Raw genomic sequence first — 24,214 nt, forward strand, 5'->3', positions numbered from 1 at the left:
TCAAACGATTCAGACTTGTGTTTCATTAAGTAAATATAGACATATCTACTAAAATCGTCCGGAAACGTTATGAAATAGTTGAAATCACCTCTAGCTTTCGAACACAAAGGCTCACATACGTCCTTATGTATTAGTCCTAGTAGTTTTCTTTCTCTTTCTCCCACCTTTGAGAAAGGTCGCTTTGTCATTTTGCCAAGTAAACAAGATTCGCATTTGATCAATCTTCTCTAAGTCGAATGATTCTAGAATTCCCTTCTTTTGAAGTCTTTCCATGCGCTTTATGTTTATATGGCCTAATCGACAATGCCACAGATATGTGAGATCCAAATCACCAGTTTTAGCCTTTTTGGTAGTTATCTTATATATTGGTTTGTTCGTATCAAGCACATATAGACCATTTTCTTGTTGTGTTGAACCATAAAAGATTTCATTCAAAGAAAAAGAGAAACTATTGTCTTTAAATTGAAAATTAAAACCTTTAGAATCCAAACTTGAAACAGAAATAATGTGTCTGGTGATATTAGGAACATAGTAACAGGTTTCTAATTCCAAAACAAAACCACTAGGCAAATATATAAAATAAGATCCTACGGCTAATGCAACAATCTGTGCTCCATTTCCCACTCGTAGATCCATCTCGACTTTATCAAGCCTTCTACTTCTCCTTAGTCCATGTGAATTGGAACATACGTGTGAGCCACAACCAGTATGTAATACCCAAGAAGTAGAAGCAACGTTTCTGAAGGAGAAGCAACATTTATGTCCTTCTCTTCTTCCTTTTTCTTAGGGAAATCTCTCTTGTAATGACCAATTTCATTACAATATAAACAGTGTGACGTAGAAGGAGAACAATCCCTCTTCATTTGTCTCTTGAAAGGCGCCACTTGACCTCCTGGAGTAGATGAAGATCCACCCTTGCTTTGGATCTTCCCCGGAACCTTTTTCTTGATTTTCTTACTCTTTACTTTTAGTGACACTTGCTTATCAATTACAAAGTCCAATTCATATTGATGAAGCATATTTATTAGTTCACTAACACTATGTTCCCTGCTCTTACAGAAATAGAGTAGGTTGAATTTCTTGTAACCAGGGTGAAGAGAATTTAATAATATTCCTGCAACTGTGAAATCTAGGAATGAATCACCAAGTAGCTCAAGGCGATTGAACAGTCCAACCATTTTCTTCGTATGAGCCTTAATTGGTGTTGCAACAGTCATCTCAATATCAATGACCCTTTCCCTTTCCTTTTGTCTTTCGACTTCAAAGCAACAACCCAGTGGAGCATCAAGCTTAAGATCCCTAAATGAATGTAGCAATCAAAAACATTTTGGTCAACGTGTTAACCTGTATGTTGGGATCTTCCACGACATATATCCCTAAGATACCTTAGAGGTGCCCATGGTTCATATGCAACAAATCTAGCACTCCAACCTTTGGGGATAGAGCCAAGAATAAGATCCATCACTAGCGACATGTGGTTCGCCCACACACAATGTTTTTCAGGAGTCACATCTTTTGAGTAATAGCTGGGGATGGAATTATACAACATAATTAACGTTATTCCATCTAAGGACTTGACGAAGCTTCCTCTCCCAATCACGTAAATTTAACAAGTTCAACTTGAGATCCAAAATTTCTGACGCTTTGATTGTTATTTTAGACATTCTACAATTGAAAAGAATTTGCGATAAATAACCATTCATAATCTTTTAGTAACTTTGAAATAAAAGCAAGCATGCGATTATTAAACCTATTAAACATTTCATTCATGCATAATAAAACATGGTCCATAAATGAATGAAACAAATCCAGGACCCTAAAAGTCTCAAATATTAAGCATGCTTTGGCTTGTCTTAATTCTTTTAAGATTTTAGGTAAGCAAAAACCAATTGCTAGTAATATCTAAACTACTCTTGATTAATAAATTAATGCCATAATTTATTCCATTGCCACAACATATACTGATGAATCATATTTGTATAGGGTATTTTAGGCGCATTTAGGTTGCATTTCTAGGCATTCGTCTCATTTTAGTTGCATTTAGAGTCACATTTGCATAAGTTGTCGTTATTGTACTCTATTACGCCCCGTTCGTGTTTTCTTTAATATTTCAGGTGATTTTACGGTCATTTGGATGATTTCTAAGTGTTCAAAGTTGATTTGGATGATGACCGAATGATATTTGGACTCAATCTAGGATCATTACATGTCTCTCGGGATAGCTTTTGAGTCAACAACGAAGCTAAACGTTATTTTTTCTAAGCATCAAAATGGACAAGCGTTCACTCTTTTGATGATATCTCGAATTCTACATATCGGAATGTGACGATTTTGATTGGGCTAGAAAGTAGGCTTAAAGAGCTTTCCAACGATAGGTCACACGTCCCTAGGGGCACTGTAGAACGAGAGTTATGACATAAACAAAACGCTCAAACATCCAGCGAGGGATGGCTCGACAGCCAGCGAGAGATCTCTCGCCATCCCTTGCACGCAAAGCTTCTGCCTCGCCCGCTGGCAATCCAGCGTAGGCGATGGAGTTGCCTCCCACCATGCTTCGTTGCTCACAAGATCCCTCGTTGGCTCGCTACACCTCTCGTCGTGCCTCATCGCTTCATGGTTGCTTGCTATGTACCTCACTAGGCCAGCGAGGGATGGCTCGCTAGCTCCCTCGCTCCCTCGCCCCTTGCTTTGTCTTGCTATACACTTCACCAGGCCAGCGAGGGATGGTGCGCGAGATCCCTCGCTGCCTCGTTGCTTCATAGCTTTGCCTTGCTACACTTCACTAGGCCAGCGAGGGATGGCTCGCTAGCTCCCTCGCTGCCTCGCCTCGCCTTGCTTGCACTGCTACAATTTGTTGGGCCAGGGAGGGATGGTGCGCGAGATCCCTCGCTGCCCATTCCATGCCAATTCTTGCGTGCGTGCGTGCTCTTGGATGGCCCGGTCGTGCTCGGGTTTCATTGCCACATCATCGTTCCATCGACCAATCATTAACAACTTTTATTTTTATTTTCTTATTTATTTATTTATTTTATTTTAGAAAATAGGAGCATATAAATACTCAAGGGAACTAATTGTTAGGTTATGATACATATGATATTACATAAATCATGCGGAAACAACCATTAACCCAGGATTACATATTATTTACACATAATCATATAACATAATTTAGATGCATACTCTTTGTTGCGTGCCCTCCCTAGCTGCGCCCGAACCGAACAAGAACAAGTCTTTAGGACTCCAAGTGTCGTCCCTCCGTAGATAGTCCACAGCACGTCCGGATCCGCCTTAAGATTGACCAACTAGAATCGCCCTTAAGGTACTAGAATTTTCGGCACTTTTGAGCAAGATGTGTGGCTGAATTTTTTCTCTCAAAAACTCACTTTTAATACTTTGAAACTCGTTATAAATTGTGAACCCTGGCCACATATTTATAGGGGTATGGAAAGGGAATTGGAATCCTATTCAGATACAAATTAATTAAACCTAGAATTCTACAAGAACTCTAATTTAATTAATTTATCAAATAGAATTAGGAATTTAATCATTAACCGAACTCTGCACGTTTTAGGAAACGTGCACGAACACAAACACTTACACACGCACACACGGCAGCCACGATGGGCCGCCCATGCGTGCGCACGAGCAGCAGCCCACGCAGCGAGGCCTGCGCGAGCTGCAAGCCCACGCAGCTCCCGCGCGCGCTGCGCGCGCTGTGCGCGCTGCCACGGCCTGCTGGGCCTGGCCTTGCGCTGGGCCTGGCGTGGCTGTTTGTGCGGCGCGCTTGGCTTGCTGGGCGATGGCCTGGCTTCGTGCTGGGCCTCGTCCGGCAGGCCTCGTCCGATGCTTATTCGTACGATACGCTTCCGATTAAATTTCCGATTCCGGAATTCATTTCCGATACGAACAATATTTAACATTTCCGATTCCGGAATTAATTTCCGTTTCGAACAAATATTTAATATTTCCGTTTCCGGAATTATTTTCCGATTCCGGTAATATTTCCGATTCTGACAATATTTCCGTTTCCGGCAATATTTCCGATTCTGGTAATATTTCCATTTCCGATAATATTTTCCGATACGTACCATGTTTCCGTTTCCGGCAACATCTACGACTTGGATAATATTTATATTTCCGATACGATCCATATTTCCGTTTCCGGTAATATCATCGTTTCCGGAGTATTCATTTCTTGCTTGTGACGATCTCAGCTCCCACTGAAACCAAGATCCGTCGGTTCCGAATATCCATAGATAGAGTATTTAATGCCATTAAATACTTGATCCGTTTACGTACTATTTGTGTGACCCTACGGGTTCAGTCAAGAGTAAGCTGTGGATTAATATCATTAATTCCACTTGAACTGAAGCGGCCTCTAGCTAGGCATTCAGCTCACTTGATCTCACTGAATTATTAACTTGTTAATTAATACTGAACCGCATTTATTAGACTTAACATAGAATGCATACTTGGACCAAGGGCATTATTTCCTTCACTAATTTGTTTCCCCGATGTTATTTTTTTTCCTTAGAATTCTTTTAACGCTTATTACTACTTTTCTCTCTTCCATTGTTGAACACTATTTTTCTGATTTCTTTCATTCATCAATTTAAGGTAATTTCACAATTTCTCTTGCTTTAATTCTTTCTTATTGTTTTCGTTCCTTAGAGTAATTTTTTCTTTGATTATGAAATTCATTCTTATTATTTATTTCATGCTTGTTAAATTAATTATGAGCGAGAAGTCATTTTCTAGGGCTAAGTGAGGGAAGCCATGTTTATACCATAATCGTTATGCATTAAAGTTTGTTAATTTATAGATTATGATTGAGTAATTCCAATTGATTTGTTCTTAATCGTTGATTCATGTTATCGACCAATTTCATGGATTGATTATCTAGCTAATAGGAATTAGAATCGAAAGATCGTATTTTTAGAGGCTTGGTACAATTGGCAATTCTGATTATGTTAGCGATCGTACTACATATGTTGAATTGAAAGTGTTAAGCCCCGACCGTAGGATTAGCATGTACTTTAATTACTCGGCTTAGTTAATTCATTTTCGAATTGATTTATGTTCTTGGATTGGTATAAGCATGGTGAACCGAACAGACGCCCTAGACCTTTAATTCATTGATAAATTCTCATTTACATTATTGCTTTAGATTTATTAGTTAATAATATTCAAAATCAACTTTCGTTTACTGAAATAGTTTATTTAATTGGGCAAAAACTAATAGAAACTTGTCTCCCTGTGGGATCGACCCGTATTTGCTAAGTATCTGCTAACAACAGACACCGTGCACTTGCTGTATCACTTTTTAACTCATCAAGTTTTAGGCTCCGTTGCCGGGGATACGGCTAGATTCTATTATTTTTAGTTTGATTATTTGAACTGTTTCCATTGTCTCATTGGAACTTTTGGTTCCAATTGAGGCAAATTTCACTGCGTTTTCTTGTCTGTTGTTTATGCCCAGGTCTGCTAGAACGGGTACCTTGGTTCCTCCCGATCCCGATCTTGGTAAGACTCTTCGACAACTAAAAAAGAAACAACAGAAGAAGAAGCGGTCAGGGTCCTAAGACTCACAGACTCCACCGAGTCACACGATGTCTAAATCCCTGAAATCATATGGGGTGCCTTCCTCGAGCAGTGTTCCGACTGGAGTTACGATGCCAACTATCGAAGCAGTCAACTTTGAGATCAAGCCAGCTCTAATCTCCATGGTCTCACAAAATCAATATGGTGGTCATCCATCTGAGGAACCCACCAACCATCTACAAAGGTTCAACCAACTATGTGGCACTATCAAGCATCAAGGGGTTACTCAAGACCAATTGAAGGTTATGTTGTTTGGTTTTAGCCTCCGTGATAAGGCTCAAACATGGTTGAACGATGTCAAGGAGACAGAGTGGAGTGTTATTTCATAGGCCTTTCTAGAAGAATTCTTTCCGCCCACCAAGACTGCTGAAACAAGGCACAAGTTGACTACATTCACGCAAGAACCTGGAGAGTCACTCCGAGAAGCCTGAGATAGATTCAAGGCATTGCAGCGATCGTGTCTGCATCACAATATTGAAAAATGGTTCTTGGTTCAGATTTTCTACCATGGTTTGCAAGATGAAACAAAGAACACGGTTGATTCTGCTGCTGGGGGTGTTTTTCTTGACAAGGAAGTGGATGCAGGTTATGATTTTCTTGCAAATTTTGCTGCCAATCACTATTGCACCACCAGAACCACATCTAAAAGGGGAAAGATGGACATTGATTCTTATGCTCTATTGTCCTCACAAGTGGCAGCCTTGAACCTAAAGATCGATGCTTTGAAGGCCCCTCAGTCTGGTACTCCCCCAATGAGTATCAATGCTATGTCTAGTGTAGCTCCAGTGACAACTTCTTACTGCGAAGTATGTGGAATCCAAGGTCACTTTGGTCATGAGTGCTCTTATAGTCCGCAGGATACCACGCGAATGGAGCAACTGAATGCTTTTCAACAGAGGCAACCCGATGACCCATATTCCAACTCATACAATCCAGGTTGGAGGAATCATCCAAATTTCTCATATCGGAGCAACAATGCTCAAAATCCTCAACGCCAGCAACAATGGTCACAACCACAGTTCCATCCACCTCAGGCACATGTTGCTAGACCTCCATTTCCACAAGGAGCCTTACATAATGCTCCCCCGGGGTTTAATAGACCCCCGCACCAAGGCTATCAGCAACAACCTCCGCAGAGCAATGCCACTCCGGAGCCTAACATGAGTGATTTATATAAGCTCATAGCGAATATGCAGAAGACCTCAGAGATTGCTCAAAAGAACCACGATGAGAGAATAAAGGAGTTGAAGAATAAAAATAGAATGTTGGAGAACCAAGTTGCTAAACTCGCTGATACTTTGTCAAAAAGGCAACCGGGTAAACTTCCAGGGCAATCTATGCCGTCTCAAGATCACAATAGAGAGAGTGCTTGTGCCATTGTTCTTCGGAGTGGTACTACATATGTTGCCCCCTTGGTACCTACTGATTTTATAGATATTGAAAAGGGGAGAGAGGAGGCTACACTAGTAGAAAAAACCCCTGTTGCAGCCCCCTTGTTGCAGCGTACATGTGTTAATACGCTTCAACAACCAGTCGGTCAACGCGGGTCAAACCCTTTAAAGGGTTATTGCAGCGTACAATTTAATTGTTCCCTGCAAAAAATTTTGTTGCAGCGTACATTTTAAAAGCCCCCTGCAATAGCTCGTTTTTATTGCAGCGTACTTGTTAAAGCCCCCTGCAATAACCCGGGTAAAAAAAAAATCGCTGCAATATTCGTTGAAACTAATTCAAAACAAATTAAGCATCTCTCGCGCTCAACTCCCTTCTTCTCCCTTAACTTTCCCTGCGTCGTCCCCTCAAAAAAAAAAACCTTTCCCTTCATCGTCAATCTAGCTTCTTCGTCGGTGGTTCTGGCCTCCTCGCCAGAGGCCACCTATTAGCTTGCTCGGCCGTTGGTTCCAAGGAAACACTTAGCTTGCTCGCGCCGGTGGTTTCAAGAAAGAAAGTTGCTCGCGTCCTATTTTCCGTCAACCTCTTCGTCGCGGCTAGTAATCTTCCCTGTCCCCTCAGGTTTGCTCAATTCGTTTACCTGATTTTCGTTTTAAGAATTAGGGTTTGTTCAATTCGTTTTTAGGGTTCTGTGCGTTTGTTCAATTCTTTTTTAGGGTTTGTTCAATTCGTTTTTAGGGTTCTGTGCGTTTGTTCAATTCTTTTTTAGGGTCTGTTCAATTCGTTTTTTCAATTCGTTTTTTCAATTCGTTTTTAGGGTTTCATTCGTTTGTTCAATTCGTTTTTAGGGTTTGTTCAATTTGTTTGTTCAATTAGTTTTTAGTGCGCGCATCTGCTTATACTCAACCTCGAAAAGTTCATCGCTCTTGCCCTTTTCCAGATTTGTAACTTTTTAGCATCAATTTCTGATTTTGTGATGTTTTTGTCGATTTCGTTTGAACTTCATGTTGATTTTGCTGCGATTGTGTTGAGTTTTTTTCTTGTTTGTTATGGATTTCACGGAATTTAGTTTTTATTTTTATTTTTTTTATTTGTAAGGTTATATGTTGTGAGATTAGGGTTTTGAGGGATCAAATCTTTGGGAGGATTTGAGCAGAGTTAGGAGTTCAGATTGGTTTAAATGTGTCAGGGTATACAAGTAATCGAGGAACTAATTGGAATAGATTGAATTTGGTTAGTTTGTGTGTTTCTTCTGTGAAATTAGTACGGTATGAATGCAAGAACTATTGTTGTAATGTGATTAGTCATACTTGATTTTGTTAGTTTCTTTGTTTGATGTGAAGTCTATTAATTCCATATTGCTACTGGTTCTACAAATGTTGGATTTGTACTCAGCTTGAGCCAAATGCAAATGTCTCGTTGTATTCTATAATGCATCTAGGAAGGGCTTATGAAAATTAGGTAGAGCCAGAGCCAAATAGGGGAAGTAAATAATGATAATTTGGTCATAGGTTTCAAGTTAAGGGTAAATATTTTGAAAATAGAAATTGACAATTTACTTTATGATTGTAGTTGTAGTACTAAGTTACTTATTAAAGTTTGGTGTGATGGGTACTTCCCGTCTTGCAGAAGAGAATTTATTTTTCTGATTTAGATTCCGTTATAGGAGCTCATGTTGGGTTATACTGGTTTGCATTGGAGTGTTTTTGGTTTTGCTGCTGCTCCTGGTTTGTTCAATTCTGTTTGGCTCTTATTGGGAGTCATTTTTCATTTTTCATATTCTGTTTTGCTCTTACTGGTGACTGTTTAAGAATTTTTTATTTTATTTGGGTATAAGTATCATTTGCAATCTTCTGTGTAATGTGATATATTGTCTACAAGACACGTGCATTTTTCTTCCCCGAGCCTGATCTTATGTTTACATTCTATTGCAGTATCTTTATGAGAACAAAAAGTTGATCCTAGCTATATTGGACAATCAAAACCTTAGGAAGCTCACTGAGTGTGCTTAGTAAGTTGTTGCTTAAGTTATGTGCTGCCTGTTGTTCTGTCTTTTATTTCCTGCTATTCTTGTGAATTTTTGTGAAACCGTTGGACGATTATTTTTATTAGTTGGATTGGGATCTATGTGAACATCTTTTGCATTTTTAGAAACATATGAACTGGTAAATACGCAACTTGCATCCGCGTGGTTTCTTTTCTAGCATTTACCTTTTCTCAAACCTTCTCAGTAGTCTTAGATTTTTTTGTTTTTGGCTTGCTTTTGTTGCAAGGCCTAGGTGTTTAGTTGGTTGATCTTGTACAAATTTTGGTTCCGATTCTGGTTTTTATAAGTTATTTCCCAAAAAAAAAATAAGTTTTGATATTTCAGTACAACATTGAGGTTGTTCTGATCAATTTGTAATCGTAACACTGAGGCTTTCTGATCAGTTTTGATTTTTCAGTTCGATTAGTTTTGATTTTCCAGTAAAATATGGTATGTTCCAATCAGTTTGTGTGTATGTTGTTTTCCTGCTTTTGCTAGTAATCTAGAAACTACAGGAGTATATGCAGATTTTGCTACTAAAATCATAAATTTGGAGTTTCGGGAAACTGCCCTGAAAGCCTGATGTATGAAATTAAAAGTTCAAGACAATTAATTTTTTAAATAAGCAGGTTTCCTCAATAACTTGTAGTGATTTCGCAATCGTATCCTCAATTAACTTATAAGGCTTCAATAGAAATAACTTGTAGCAGCAATATTTGAAGTTTATAAGTAATACGTAATGATCTATTGGTTCTTCTTGTTTTCTGCTAGTGTTTACTGCAGAATCCAGTCTTACTGTTATGCTATATAAGCTTATGTCAAAGAAAATCAATAAAACATTCTGCTTAATTTAATGATTGTCCTTGTAAATAAGAACAAGAGTCATACCACTCTTTTAGTGAGTCCATGTGACATACACATGAACATGATGAGATATATTCATGAAAAGATCTGTATATGTTGAAGGAAATAATGCCCTTGGTCCAAGTATGCATTCTATGTTAAGTCTAATAAATGCGGTTCAGTATTAATTGACAAGTTAATAATTCAGTGAGATCAAGTGAGCTGAATGCCTAGCTAGAGGCCGCTTCAGTTCAAGTGGAATTAATGATATTAATCCACAGCTTACTCTTGACTGAACCCGTAGGGTCACACAAATAGTACGTAAACGGATCAAGTATCTAATGGCATTAGATACTCTATCTATGAATATTCGGAACCGACGGATCTTGGTTTCAGTGGGAGCTAAGATCGTCACAGGCAAGAAATGAATACTCCGGAAACGATGATATTGCCGGAAACGGAAATATGGATCGTATCGGAAATATAAATATTATCCAAGTCGTAGATGTTGCCGGAAACGGAAACATGGTACGTATCGGAAAATATTATCGGAAATGGAAATATTGCCAGAATCGGAAATATTGCCGGAAACGGAAATATTGTCAGAATCGGAAATATTACCGGAATCGGAAAATTTAATCGGAAGCGCATCGTACGAATAAGCATCGGACGAGGCCTGCCGGACGAGGCCCAGCACGAAGCCAGGCCATCGCCCAGCAAGCCAAGCGCGCCGCACAAACAGCAAGGCCAGGCCCAGCAGGCTGCGCGCAGCGCGCGCGGGCGCTGAGTGGGCTGCTGCTCGCGCGCACGCATGAGGCCCATCGTGGCTGTCGTGCGTGTGTGTGCAAGTGTTTGTGTTCGTGCACGTTTCCTAAAACATGCAGAGTTCGGTTAATGATTAAATTCCTAATTCTATTTGATAAATTAATTAAATTAGAGTTCTTGTAGGATTCTAGGATTGATTAATTTGTATCTGAATAGGATTTCGATTCCCTTTCCATACCGCTATAAATATGAGGCTAGGGCTCACAATTTATAACACAAGTTTCAAAGTATTCAAAGTGAGTTTTTGAGAGAAAAATTCAGTCACACATTTGCCTATAAAGTGCCGAAAATAATAGTACCTTAAGGGCGATTCTAGTTGGTCAATCTTAAGGCGGATCCGGACGTGCTGTGGACTATCTACGGAGGGACGACACTTGGAGTCCTAAAGACTTGTTCTTGTTCGGTTCGGGCGCAGCTAGGGAAGGCACGCAACAAAGAGTATGCATCTATTCTATGCTAAATGATTATGTGTAAATAATATGTTTTCCTGGGTTTATGGTTTTTCCGCATGATTTATGAACTGTCATATGTATCATAACCTAACAGTGGTATCACGAGCCCCTTATTATTTTCATAATCTAAATTGCATGAACATGGTTAAATATTACAAATTTGCAAGAATTAAAAGGGGTGATTAATTTTCGTAATTGTTAATTAATTGCAAATTGCGTTTATTTAATTATACGTACGCAGTTTTTCGGCAGTTTCTTCGTTACTCATCCGAATTGAGTGATTTTTGTGTCAATTCCGCATGTAAAAGGCATTCTAAAAATTTTGACAAAAATAGTATTTTTCTGCCGAACCCAGAATTCTCAAATTCGAAGCCTAACTATGACTTTTCGAAGGTTTTAGTTTTTCGAATGCAAAATTTCGTAAAATTAAGATGTTAAATTAAATATTTGCGATTCTTGTTGATAAATCTTGAATTTTTGATTGACCTACTGCATATGTTTAACAAGTTTGAATGCCTAGTCTTGTTAATTATGCAATCTAATTATTAATTATGATTAATTTGTTGAAAATTAGAATAATTTAGAATTAATTTGATTTTCATAATTAATTGTAATTTAATTAGAAACCTATGATTAAAAACCACCATAAAAATTGTAAATTTACGATAAATTTTAAATTTTTATGACCTAGACTTGAATCCATATCAATCGGAAATCAATTGGATAATAAATTTTCGATTTTTCGCCCTAAAATTATGAAATTAATATTATTTATTAATTTGTCATTAATTTTAAATATAAATTTTAAATTTTATGCGATTCGTTCATAAAACTTGCACGCACGAAGCAATGGACGCTTCGTGTTACCCTTAAGGGGTGTTGTATAATGCGGGCATGCGACGACGAGCAAGGGAGCTCGTCGCCCGTGCGGCACGAATGCAATGAGCAAGGGCGTAGTGCACGAGCACAAGGCAGCAGCCCTGCCTTGTGTAGTGTGCCACGAGCAATGAACGAATGGGCATGGGCGAAGAGCGAGCCAAGGCAGTCGCGTGTGGGCAGCAAGCGAGCTGCGCCACAACGCGCGCTGCCTCGCACAAGAGCGCGCAGCCTCGCGCGCAGCGAGCGCAAGCTCGCGTGCCACGAGCGCTGCGCCCAGCATTACTCGCGCGCACAGCGAGCGATGTCGCCCGCCCAGCGAGCGATGTCGCCCGCCCAGCGAGCGATGTCGCGCCCCAGCGAGCGATGGCTCGCGCGCACAGCGAGCGATGTCGCGCGCCCAGCGAGCGATGTCGCGCGCCCAGCGAGCGATGTCGCGCGCCCAGCGAGCGATGGCTCGCGCGCCCAGCGAGCGATGTCGCGCGCCCAGCGAGCGATGTCGCGCGCCCAGCGAGCGATGTCGCGCGCCCAGCGAGCGATGTCGCGCGCTCGCACTGCGAGCGATAGCTCGCGTGCGATGAGCGCTGGCGCGCGCAGCGAGCACCAATGCGTGCGGAGGCTTGCGATAGGGAAGCAGCAGCTATGCGACGAGCGCATGGGCTGCGCGCACATGGCCAGCAATGGCTGTGTGCGTACGGCCCATGGGCGTGCAACGCGTAGGGTGTTTGCGTTACGATTAGATCGTTTTGAATGTTTAATTTGAAAATTTCAGTTCACGTAATTTTAATTAATTTTAAAATTAATAATTTGAATTATTTTCTTGGATTTTAATTTTGAATATTATAATTATAATAAATGTTATTTATTCTAATTATTTTACTAAAATTAAAATCATGAATTAATTTAAATACGACTGAAATTAAATTAAATTTTTGGATTCAATTATAAATTGATATGAGCTTTAAATTTTAATTAAATTTGTATGTTTCCGGTTGGACTAGAAATACATTTTTATGTTTAAAATTGGTAAAGCATATGAATTTATTGGTTTAAGTGGGAGCGCTTTTTAGTCATAAACTCTTGATTAGGTCTACAAATCCTTAAGGTTAAAACAACTTGATTAGAATTAATAAGGACTGAATAATTGGTAGATTATTGGTGCCCTTGATTAATTGCTGCAAATGTTTACGTGATGCATAATGTGTTTTACTAACCAGCTATGTGGGCCATTCATGATAATGAATGGGTGAATGGTATATATTGTATATGTACTGTTTTGCAGGTTATGAAGTGACTAGTATGGCCCAAATAGGATAGAAAATATGGTCTACGTACCATTAATTTGAATGTAATTGGTCTAAAGTACCAAAGTTATTTTTCAATTCAAATATGGTCTGCGAACCATCAAATAGTTGTAATTAGTTATAGCTTATCCTATTTGAAGAAAATGGTGCCTCCCACGGAGATTTTCAAGACGGACTTTGAAGTCAAAGCTTCAAGATGAAGTCGGGCCATACTAGATCACAAATATCTTATGCATGTTTTAAGTTATTTATTGTTTTAAATATGTCTTAAAATGCATGAGATCAAAAGCTTGATTATGTTGCATGATTAAGGATTTTAGTTCACTTAAAATCTAACCAACATAGTAAGAGCCTTAAGTTCCAAACTTAAAAATTGAGTTAAAAGGTGCCATGCCAAAATATACACTTGCTTGGATATCCTTTACATCAATCTAGTAATAGTTTTCGCTCAGCGAGGTGTTACTTATTGGTCCTAAAGGGGCAAGGTACACAAATAATTGTGAGTACATGTTAGTTTTGGTGAAACTCAACGATATAAGTAAGGAGTCCTTTTATGTCGTGGCAAATTCGATAGGTTTACCTAATAAGTTCTTAGACGTACCTATCAACCAAGAATAGTTTCTAGACTATTAGCAAAAGGCTTTTGCTTACCTAAGATGTTCTAGGATTAAGTCGACAAACTGTGCTTAGTTCTTCAATGATTTTAGGATCTTGGAATCATTTTATTCACACCTGCCGGAACACATAACTTGAATAAAATGCTTAATAAACATTGAATTATGCATGTATGCTAGAATTTAAGTTTATTAAGAGAAACTGTGAATGGTTATTTATTTGTTTATTCTTTTCAATTGTAGTTTTTAATATGGCAAACAACAATTCATTCAACATTCGATCAATTCTCGAAAAGGAGAAGTTGAACGGGAAAAACTTCCTTGACTGGCAAAGGAACTTGCAAATAGTTCTTATGCAGGAAGAAAAGGAGTATGTCCTAGATGAGGCGATGCCCGAAGCTGCAGGCGACGGGGTCACTCAGGCAGCCCTCAATCGTTGGATTGATGCCAACAAGGATGTGAAATGTCTAATGCTCGCCACCATGAGTGCGGATCTGCAGAAAACGTTCATCAACTCAGATGCTTTCACAATCATCAGTGAGTTGAAGAACATGTTCCAAGATCTGGCTCGAGTCGAAAGATTCGAGACTCATAGGCAAATTCTTGAGACCAAGCTTAAGAAAGGCGAGCCCGTAAGTCCACATGTTCTCAAAATGATTGGACTCATTGAGAATATGAGTCGGCTGGATCAGCAATTTTCTCAGGAAATGGCTATAGACACCATCCTCCATTCTCTTCATAGCGGGTATGATCAGTTCAAACTGAACTACAGTATGAATAGTCTGGACAAAACGCTCACTGAGCTTCACGGTATGCTGAAGACCGCTGAAAAGACGCTCAAAAGTGATAAGCAGGATGTGCTTATGGTGCGTGGGGGCAAGTTCAAGAAATCTGGAAAGAAGAGGAATGCTAAGAAAGGTGGCAACAAGGCCAGCCCAACTAAGCAAACTGGCGCCAAATCTGCAAAGAGGAAGGTCAGTCAACCCACTTCTGAATCCGAATGCTTCTACTGCAAGAAGAAGGGGCATTGGAAGAGAGATTGCTTGAAGCTAAAGGAAGATCAGAAGAACGGAACAGTCGTTCCATCTTCAGGTATTTTCGTTATAGACTGTATACTTGCTAATTCAACTTCTTGGGTATTAGATACAGGTTGTGGCTCACACTTATGTTCCAATCCACAGGGACTAAGAAGAAGTAGAAAGTTAAGCAAGGGTGAAGTCGACCTACGAGTGGGAAATGGAGCACGGATTGCTGCATTAGCTGTAGGAACTTACTATTTGTCGTTGCCCTCCGGGCTAGTTTTGGAACTGGAAGAATGTTTCCATGTTCCAAGTCTTACTAAAAACATCATTTCAGTTTCTTGCTTAGATGCTAAGGGATTTTCCTTTATAATAAAAGACAATAGTTGTTCGTTTTATTTTAAAGAGATGTTTTATGGATCTGCTAGATTAGTCAATGGACTTTATTTATTAGATCACGACAAACAAGTATATAACATAAATACCAAAAAGGCCAAAAAGGATGATTCAGATCTCACATATTTGTGGCATTGTCGATTAGGCCATATAAACTTGAAACGCTTAGAAAGACTTCAAAGGGAAGGAATTCTAGAACCATTTAACTTAGAGGATTATGGTAAATGCGAATCATGTTTACTTGGCAAAATGACAAAGCAACCTTTCTCTAAAGTTGGAGAAAGAGCAAATAAACTATTGGGTTTAATCCATACAGATGTATGTGGACCAATGAGTACAAATGCTAGAGGTGGTTTCAGCTACTTTATCACTTTCACTGATGACTTCAGTAGGTATGGTTATGTCTACCTAATGAAGCATAAGTCTGAATCCTTTGACAAATTCAAGGAATTTCAGAGTGAAGTAGAGAATCAATTAGGCAAGAAGATCAAGGCACTGCGGTCTGATAGAGGCGGTGAATATCTGAGCTATGAATTTGATGACCATCTGAAAGAATGTGGAATTCTATCAGAATTCACTCCTCCTGGAACACCACAATGGAACGGTGTGTCAGAACGGAGGAACAGAACCTTGCTAGACATGGTCAGGTCAATGATGGGTCAGGCCGAACTTTCATTAGAATTTTGGGGACATGCACTAAATACAGCTGCACTCACTATAAATAGAGCTCCGTCTAAAGCTGTCGAAAAGACTCCATACGAATTATGGTTTGGAAAGCCTCCAAATGTGTCTTTTCTTAAGATTTGGGGATGTGAAGTATACGTCAAACGATTAATTTCAGACAAACTTCATCCAAAATCTGACAAATGTATCCTTGTGGGCTATCCAAAGGAAACAAAGGGGTATTACTTCTACAATACATCTGAGAACAAAGTGTTTGTTGCTCGAGATGGTGTCTTTTTGGAGAAGGATCACATTTCCAAAATGACAAGTGGGAGAAAAGTAGACCTCGAAGAAATTCGAGTCGAACAACAAACTCTAGAGAATGCTCAAGATGACATTCAAGATGAAACTCAGAGATCTTTAGAAGAATCTGGTGAGAATCATGGTCAATCTAGAAATGTTACCCCGCGTAGATCGCAAAGATATAGATCTCAACCGGAAAGGTACTTGGGTATTTTGACGAACGAGAGCTATGACGTTCTATTACTTGAAAGTGATGAACCTGCGACTTACAAGCAAGCTATGACGAGCCCTAGCTCCAAGCAATGGCAAGAAGCCATGCAATCTGAATTAGACTCCATGTCTGAAAACCAAGTATGGGATTTGGTCGATTTGCCAGATGGCTACCAAGCCATTGGAAGCAAATGGGTTTTCAAACTGAAAAAGGACAAGGATGGGAAACTTGAAGTTTTCAAAGCTAGATTGGTTGCAAAAGGTTACAGGCAAGTCCACGGTGTGGATTACGATGAAACCTTTTCACCAGTTGCAATGCTAAAGTCTATTCGAATAATGTTAGCAATCGCTGCATATTACGATTACGAAATATGGCAGATGGATGTCAAAACTGCTTTCTTAAACGGCGTTTTAACAGAAACTGTGTTTATGACACAACCTGAAGGTTTTGAGGATCCAAAGAATGCTAAAAAGGTATGCAAGCTAAAGAAGTCAATCTACGGATTGAAGCAGGCATCCAGGAGCTGGAATATACGTTTTGATGAAGCAGTCAGTGACTTTGGTTTCATCAAGAACGCGGACGAATCTTGTGTATACAAGAAGGTCAGTGGGAGCAAAATTGCTTTCCTAGTATCATATGTCGACGACATATTGCTTATCGGAAATGACATTCCTATGTTGAACTCTGTCAAGATTTGGCTTGGGAAATGTTTTTCGATGAAGGATCTAGGAGAAGCACAGTACATATTGGGCATCAAGATTTACAGAGATAGATCTAAAAAGATGATTGGACTTAGTCAAAGCACTTATATCAATAAGGTGCTTGATAGGTTCAAGATGGCGGACTCCAAGCGAGGCTACCTACCCATGTCTCATGGAATGACTCTAAGCAAGACTCAGTGCCCAAAAACACTTGATGAGCGTAGACGAATGAATGGGATTCCATATGCATCATTGATTGGTTCAATAATGTATGCTATGATATGTACACGCCCGGATGTTGCGTACGCACTCAGTGCTACGAGCAGATACCAGTCAGACCCAGGAGAGGCGCATTGGACTGCTGCCAAGAATATTCTGAAGTACCTGAAAAGGCACAAAGATGACTTCCTGGTCTATGGTGGAGATGATGAATTAATTGTTAAAGGCTATACGGACGCAAGTTTCCAAACCGACAAAGATGATTTCAGATCACAGTCTGGGTTTGTCTTCTGCCTCAACGGAGGAGCAGTAAGCTGGAAAAGTGCTAAGCAAAGCACCATTGCGGATTCTACAACTGAAGCGGAGTACATTGCTGCACATGAAGCAGCAAAGGAAGCTATATGGCTAAGGAAGTTCATAGGAGAACTTGGTGTAGTCCCCTCCATTAAAGGACCAATAGCCCTGTATTGTGATAATAACGGAGCTATTGCACAGGCAAAAGAGCCTAGACACCACCAGAGAGTCAAGCATGTACTTCGTAGATTTCACCTTCTACGAGAGTTCGTTGAAAGAAAAGAAGTCGAGATAAGCAAAATTGGAACTGATGACAACATATCAGATCCATTAACTAAACCTCTGCCGCAAGAGAAGCACAACTCGCACACTGCAGCTATGGGAATCAAGCATATTGGAGAATGGCTTTGATGTCTCTGTTTAATGTTTTAAAGTTTTAGAGTTTAAATCTTTGTAAAACATTATTGGTTAATCATTCACAATAAATGAAAGGAATTCATTTTTCCATTTAATTTGTGGTTTATTAAATGATGAGTCCCTTCAATTTGACGATATATTCAAGATAGACTGTCAGGACCAGTCCTGTGACTAAGAAATGTCTATCAAGTGAACTTGAATGTCAAAGGTTGAAAATGGTCCCTAATCGGAGTTTTCTATAAAATTGGACGCATAGAAAACGTTAGACGATTAGAATGCAAGATGACTAGTAGTTCTGTTTCTTGAACTATGTGGACATGGCAATATCATAATCATTTGCATAGATACTTACTTTGGGAAGACTAGTATCGGACAAGACCTATGAAACTTTACTGTAAGAGATGAAAGTCTGTCATAAGTAAATTTCATTAAATTATTAGACACTAAATCCTCAATACCTGAGTGATTTGAGATTATTTGTTTGAGAACTGGTTGCTTTGACGTTGACCAACCGTCGCACCGTAAAAGGAGGCTATAAAGGCAACGCTCAGGTAATCACCTATCAAACGAAGTCTAATCTCAAGATCGCAAGATTGGGATTGTCCTCCTATAAATCGGGATGAGATGCTTAAAAGTTGTACAAGGCCACTCGGAGAGCTAGAAACTGTGAAATGCATGGCCGTGCTCGGATGAATCATAGGCTATGATTATCTGTTTATTTGATCAGTTGAACTCTGAAACCGAGGAACACCTCTGGACATAATAAGGATGACAACTCTTACCTTATGTTCAAGAGCAAGCATCGAGCGACAAAGGAATTAGGAAATGCACACTTGTCCCTAAGGACAAGTGGGAGACTGAAGGAAATAATGCCCTTGGTCCAAGTATGCATTCTATGTTAAGTCTAATAAATGCGGTTCAGTATTAATTGACAAGTTAATAATTCAGTGAGATCAAGTGAGCTGAATGCCTAGCTAGAGGCCGCTTCAGTTCAAGTGGAATTAATGATATTAATCCACAGCTTACTCTTGACTGAACCCGTAGGGTCACACAAATAGTACGTAAACGGATCAAGTATCTAATGGCATTAGATACTCTATCTATGAATATTCGGAACCGACGGATCTTGGTTTCAGTGGGAGCTAAGATCGTCACAGGCAAGAAATGAATACTCCGGAAACGATGATATTGCCGGAAACGGAAATATGGATCGTATCGGAAATATAAATATTATCCAAGTCGTAGATGTTGCCGGAAACGGAAACATGGTACGTATCGGAAAATATTATCGGAAATGGAAATATTGCCAGAATCGGAAATATTGCCGGAAACGGAAATATTGTCAGAATCGGAAATATTACCGGAATCGGAAAATTTAATCGGAAGCGCATCGTACGAATAAGCATCGGACGAGGCCTGCCGGACGAGGCCCAGCACGAAGCCAGGCCATCGCCCAGCAAGCCAAGCGCGCCGCACAAACAGCAAGGCCAGGCCCAGCAGGCTGCGCGCAGCGCGCAGCGCGCACAGCACGCGCAGCGCACAGCGCGCACAGCGCGCGCAGCGCGCAGCGCGCGCGGGCGCTGAGTGGGCTGCTGCTCGCGCGCACGCATGAGGCCCATCGTGGCTGTCGTGCGTGTGTGTGCAAGTGTTTGTGTTCGTGCACGTTTCCTAAAACATGCAGAGTTCGGTTAATGATTAAATTCCTAATTCTATTTGATAAATTAATTAAATTAGAGTTCTTGTAGGATTCTAGGATTGATTAATTTGTATCTGAATAGGATTTCGATTCCCTTTCCATACCGCTATAAATATGAGGCTAGGGCTCACAATTTATAACACAAGTTTCAAAGTATTCAAAGTGAGTTTTTGAGAGAAAAATTCAGTCACACATTTGCCTATAAAGTGCCGAAAATAATAGTACCTTAAGGGCGATTCTAGTTGGTCAATCTTAAGGCGGATCCGGACGTGCTGTGGACTATCTACGGAGGGACGACACTTGGAGTCCTAAAGACTTGTTCTTGTTCGGTTCGGGCGCAGCTAGGGAAGGCACGCAACAAAGAGTATGCATCTATTCTATGCTAAATGATTATGTGTAAATAATATGTTTTCCTGGGTTTATGGTTTTTCCGCATGATTTATGAACTGTCATATGTATCATAACCTAACATATGTTACATGGCTCTTGGTTTTTAGCTCATTGATCTTGCATATTGCATGTTGTATTTCTTCTCCATTCAGGGCAATCAACTTGACTAGCAATTCTAAATATGAGATCTCCCGTGGAAATCATGTACATATTTCTGATGTCTAAATGCACAACTTGCATCAACTCTAGATAGTATAAATAATGAGAGAGAATCGCAAGATGTATGTCATGAATTGATTAGTATTCTTGTTTAAACAGATAGGATTCAACGGTGGTGTTCCAATAGATGAGGAATTATTTATCCAGAACATAGCTGGCAAGCATAATGATGACATTTACCAGGGCTCTCTTCCCTGATGACTTCGAGCAGGCTTGAAATTCACAGATCGGAAGGTAGCTTATTTCAGGAGGTAAATGTCAGTCATTCTTTGATTTGGAAAATTGTTGAATACTCTACTGGCTGGCGAGTTTATTTGGGATTTATTCAATTTATATACGAAGTAATCGAATTCGGTTGATTCTAAATGTTTCTATATGCCTAAGACTTAATAACATTGCTTCATACTTCTACTTGTGTATGGAGAATGGTAATGGTGACTGCATTTCTGTGAGATCTTTGCTAATATAACAAAGGTAAACCAGTTTGTGTTTAATATTTACCTCAACAATCAAACTGCATCCTCTGGATATGATATCATTGCCTTGGCAACAAGCAATGGGATACCTAATGTTCAGGACTTTGTGGTGCTTCTTCCCGATAGTAAAGAACCTCAGCAGAATCTATGGCTTGCACTGCATCCAGATACCAGTGGTACTCCCAAACCTAATTACTATAACTCATTTCTGAATGGAGTTGAGATATTTAAGATGAGCACCCCCACTGGTTCTCTTGCTGGCCAGAATCCAATTCCTGCCCCCACATCAGACTTCATTGAATCTCCATCAGGCTCGTAGAATATGATCTGAAGGGGTGCAATGGTCTGTGGTCATCTTTTATACAATCCTTAACCTAGGGATTATATTCTGTTTTCATCTCACTTTCATGTTCATCAGATCTTTTTTCCGAAGTCAATTTTATACCAAACAGCACCAAGGGATTATATTCTGTAGTTCCAAACCCCTAAAATGATTCTACTAAAGTGGTTTCATCTTGATGTAAAAACTGAAGGAAAGTTTTCCATCAGAATGAGCCTTCACTTTTATAAATGTGTTTTGATATAGTGTTCATACTTTGTAGCATGAAGAATGAAAAGATTCATTATTAATATCATGTTTTATAAACCTATTTCTCCATGTCTCTGGGAAAGTAACTGTTACTAAGGGTACCACTTTTATATTATCTTCGGTTCTACTGAAAACTGAAGTGTAATAGTAAGGGAAATCTAAATGTTTAAGAGATGGTTTTGACTCGAGTTCATATTATTTGTTAATCTTGCATTTGGAACTAGATAGTTAGTCCTGTACTGGAACATCATAACTTTTGCAAACATAAATCCTTGTTCCTCTTTTCCCCTTGGTTTCATTAGGAACCATTGGAAATCTTTTTGGTGGAAGTAAGCATAGAAACTACTTAGTGTAAAGCATCATTGAAATGGAGCTGATACCACATCCATACATATATGTTTTCCGCGGTAACTAGAAGGAAGTTATGGATTAGACACTGAGATTTAACTGTCAGATTAGAATTTGCTATGCCCCAGAGTTAAGTCTTAACTGAACTAGAGTTGCAAACACGAAGACAATCTGCTGATGTTAATTTCTTAACTGGGGGTCGAGTTTATATGACTGCAAATTTGATTCTATACTTCACTCACCACCCTTCTGTATGTTTTACTTGATGCAGGAACACCCTATGTACGATGATTAATTACCAAATTGTTGTTGGGCATGAATCAGAAGGTGGCATTACTCCCACAACGGGTGACGAATCACAAGGTATTAGTACGATTACAAAGACCATTAAAGGCCGTGGTCCCCCTCCCCCTCCAACTTTGAACTAATATACCTAAGAATTCATTTCAAACTTATTACATGATTAATATTATTAATTTTAAGTTTCCAAGACTCAATACAATCTATTTATGCACATTTGAGACTTGTTTGGTCGTTATAGGTCATATTTAGACTAAAATGACATTTTCGCTCCCAACTTTGAACTAAAGAACCTTAGGACTCATTTGATTCTTATTACAGTATTCACATGCATAGTTTTAACTTTCTTAAACTCATTCGAATCTATTTATGCAAATTTAAGGCTCACTGGGTCGTTATAGGTCATAGTTAGAGCTAAAATGACATTTCCACTCCCAATTTTGAACTAAAGAACCCAAGGACTCGAATGATTCTTATTACATGACTAATATGTATAGTTTTAACTCTCTAAAATTCATTCCAATCTATTTATGCACATTTAAGGCTCACTGGATCGTTATAGGTCATATTTAGAGCTAAAATGACATTTTCGCTCCCAACTTTGAACTAAAGAACCTAAGGATACATTTGATTCTTATTACATGACTAATATTCATAGTTTTAACTTTCTAAAACTCATTCGAATCTATTTATGCACATTCAAGGCTTATTGGGTCGTTATAGGTCATATTTAGGCTAAAATGACATTTCTGCTCCCAACTTTGAACTAAAGGACCTAAGGACTCATTTGATTCTTATACATGACTAATATGCATAGTTTTAACATTCTAAAACTCATTCGAACCTATTTATGCACATTTAAGGCTCTTTGGGTCATTATAGGTTATATTTAGAGCTAAAATGACATTTCCGCTCCCAACTTTGAACTAAAGAACCTAAGGATACATTTGATTCTTATTACATGACTAATATGCATAGTTTTAACTTTTGAAAAGTCATTCGAACCTATTTATGCACATTTAAGGCTCGTTGGGTCGTTATAGGTCATATTTAGAACTAAAATGACATTTTCGCTCCCAACTTTGGGTCGTTATAGGTAATTAATTAATTTTTCTTACTCTTAATTGATTCGTATTCTAGACTATTAGTACATTTGAATTAGTTTCTTGAATGTTAAAATGTGACATTTTATTTGCATTTAATCGATCTAATGCTCCCATCAAATTTTTGTTTTTGTAAAGGTTTATACTCCGAGGACTGCGCCTTATGCTAGTGAGGAAATTGACGTGGTTCGTGAGCAATGGGCGAAGTTTTTTACCAGCAAGTATTTATTATTGACCTGAGCGCGCTTGATCGAGTTGGTTTAGATGTTATAGAACAATCTTTTATGTTAAAATGTATGCGTACGTTGAAATTGGAACGTACATATATTTATTTAAATGTATATGGTATGTGCACTTTGGTTTTGAGATATATACAAAACACCTGTTATTGTTTTTATATTTGTTATACAGGTTGCGATATTCTATTAATGTTGTGACAGGTTTCGATCTATATTTGGTGCAAGGCACTCTAGGTATCCCTAAACAAAACAAAAATTTTCCCGCCAAAAGTGCTTTGTTGCAGCGTACATATATATGTGTACGCTGCAACAAGTGCCAAAAATTTGGCAAAATTCTTGACTTGTTGCAGCGTACAAATAGATGTACCCTGCAACAGGTTGGGTCTTTTGCAGCGTACAACAAGACCAGACTGCAACAAGACCAGAATTTTGCCAAATTTTTGGCACTTTTTGCAGCGTACATATGCATGTACGCTGCAAAAAAGCACTTTTCGCAGCGAACATTGTATGCTGCAACAAGTTCAGACTTGTTGCAGGCCCCCCAGTTGCAGCATACGATGTACGCTGCAACAGGGGTCTAAAAGCCCGCTGCAATAAGGGTTTTTTCTACTAGTGCTAGAAGGACTAAGGAAAGAGTCAAGGAGAAGGTTATTGATGATTCTCGCCCTTTTGTTCCTCGATTGCCATTTCCACATCGACAA

The 24,214-nt window shown here is 39.2% G+C and overlaps 1 long non-coding RNA gene across 3 annotated transcripts; it reads left to right on the top strand.

The window, feature by feature from the left end:
• Nucleotides 1-7,194: 7,194 nt before the first annotated feature.
• LOC130468988 (uncharacterized) lies at nt 7,195-23,671 on the top strand. Of its 3 annotated transcripts, XR_008929361.1 has the most exons (5): nt 7,195-7,611; nt 8,925-9,001; nt 20,558-20,709; nt 22,143-22,234; nt 23,413-23,671. It is a non-coding gene; the product is annotated as an uncharacterized lncRNA (long non-coding RNA). The 3 variants fall into 3 exon arrangements; XR_008929362.1 differs by lacking the exon at nt 8,925-9,001 and having other exon boundaries at nt 7,200-7,611; XR_008929360.1 differs by lacking the exon at nt 7,195-7,611 and having other exon boundaries at nt 7,880-9,001.
• Nucleotides 23,672-24,214: the final 543 nt, after the last annotated feature.

The sequence above is a fragment of the Spinacia oleracea genome, chromosome 3 (genome assembly GCF_020520425.1).
Source record: "Spinacia oleracea cultivar Varoflay chromosome 3, BTI_SOV_V1, whole genome shotgun sequence".
Taxonomy (NCBI): Eukaryota; Viridiplantae; Streptophyta; class Magnoliopsida; order Caryophyllales; family Amaranthaceae; genus Spinacia; species Spinacia oleracea.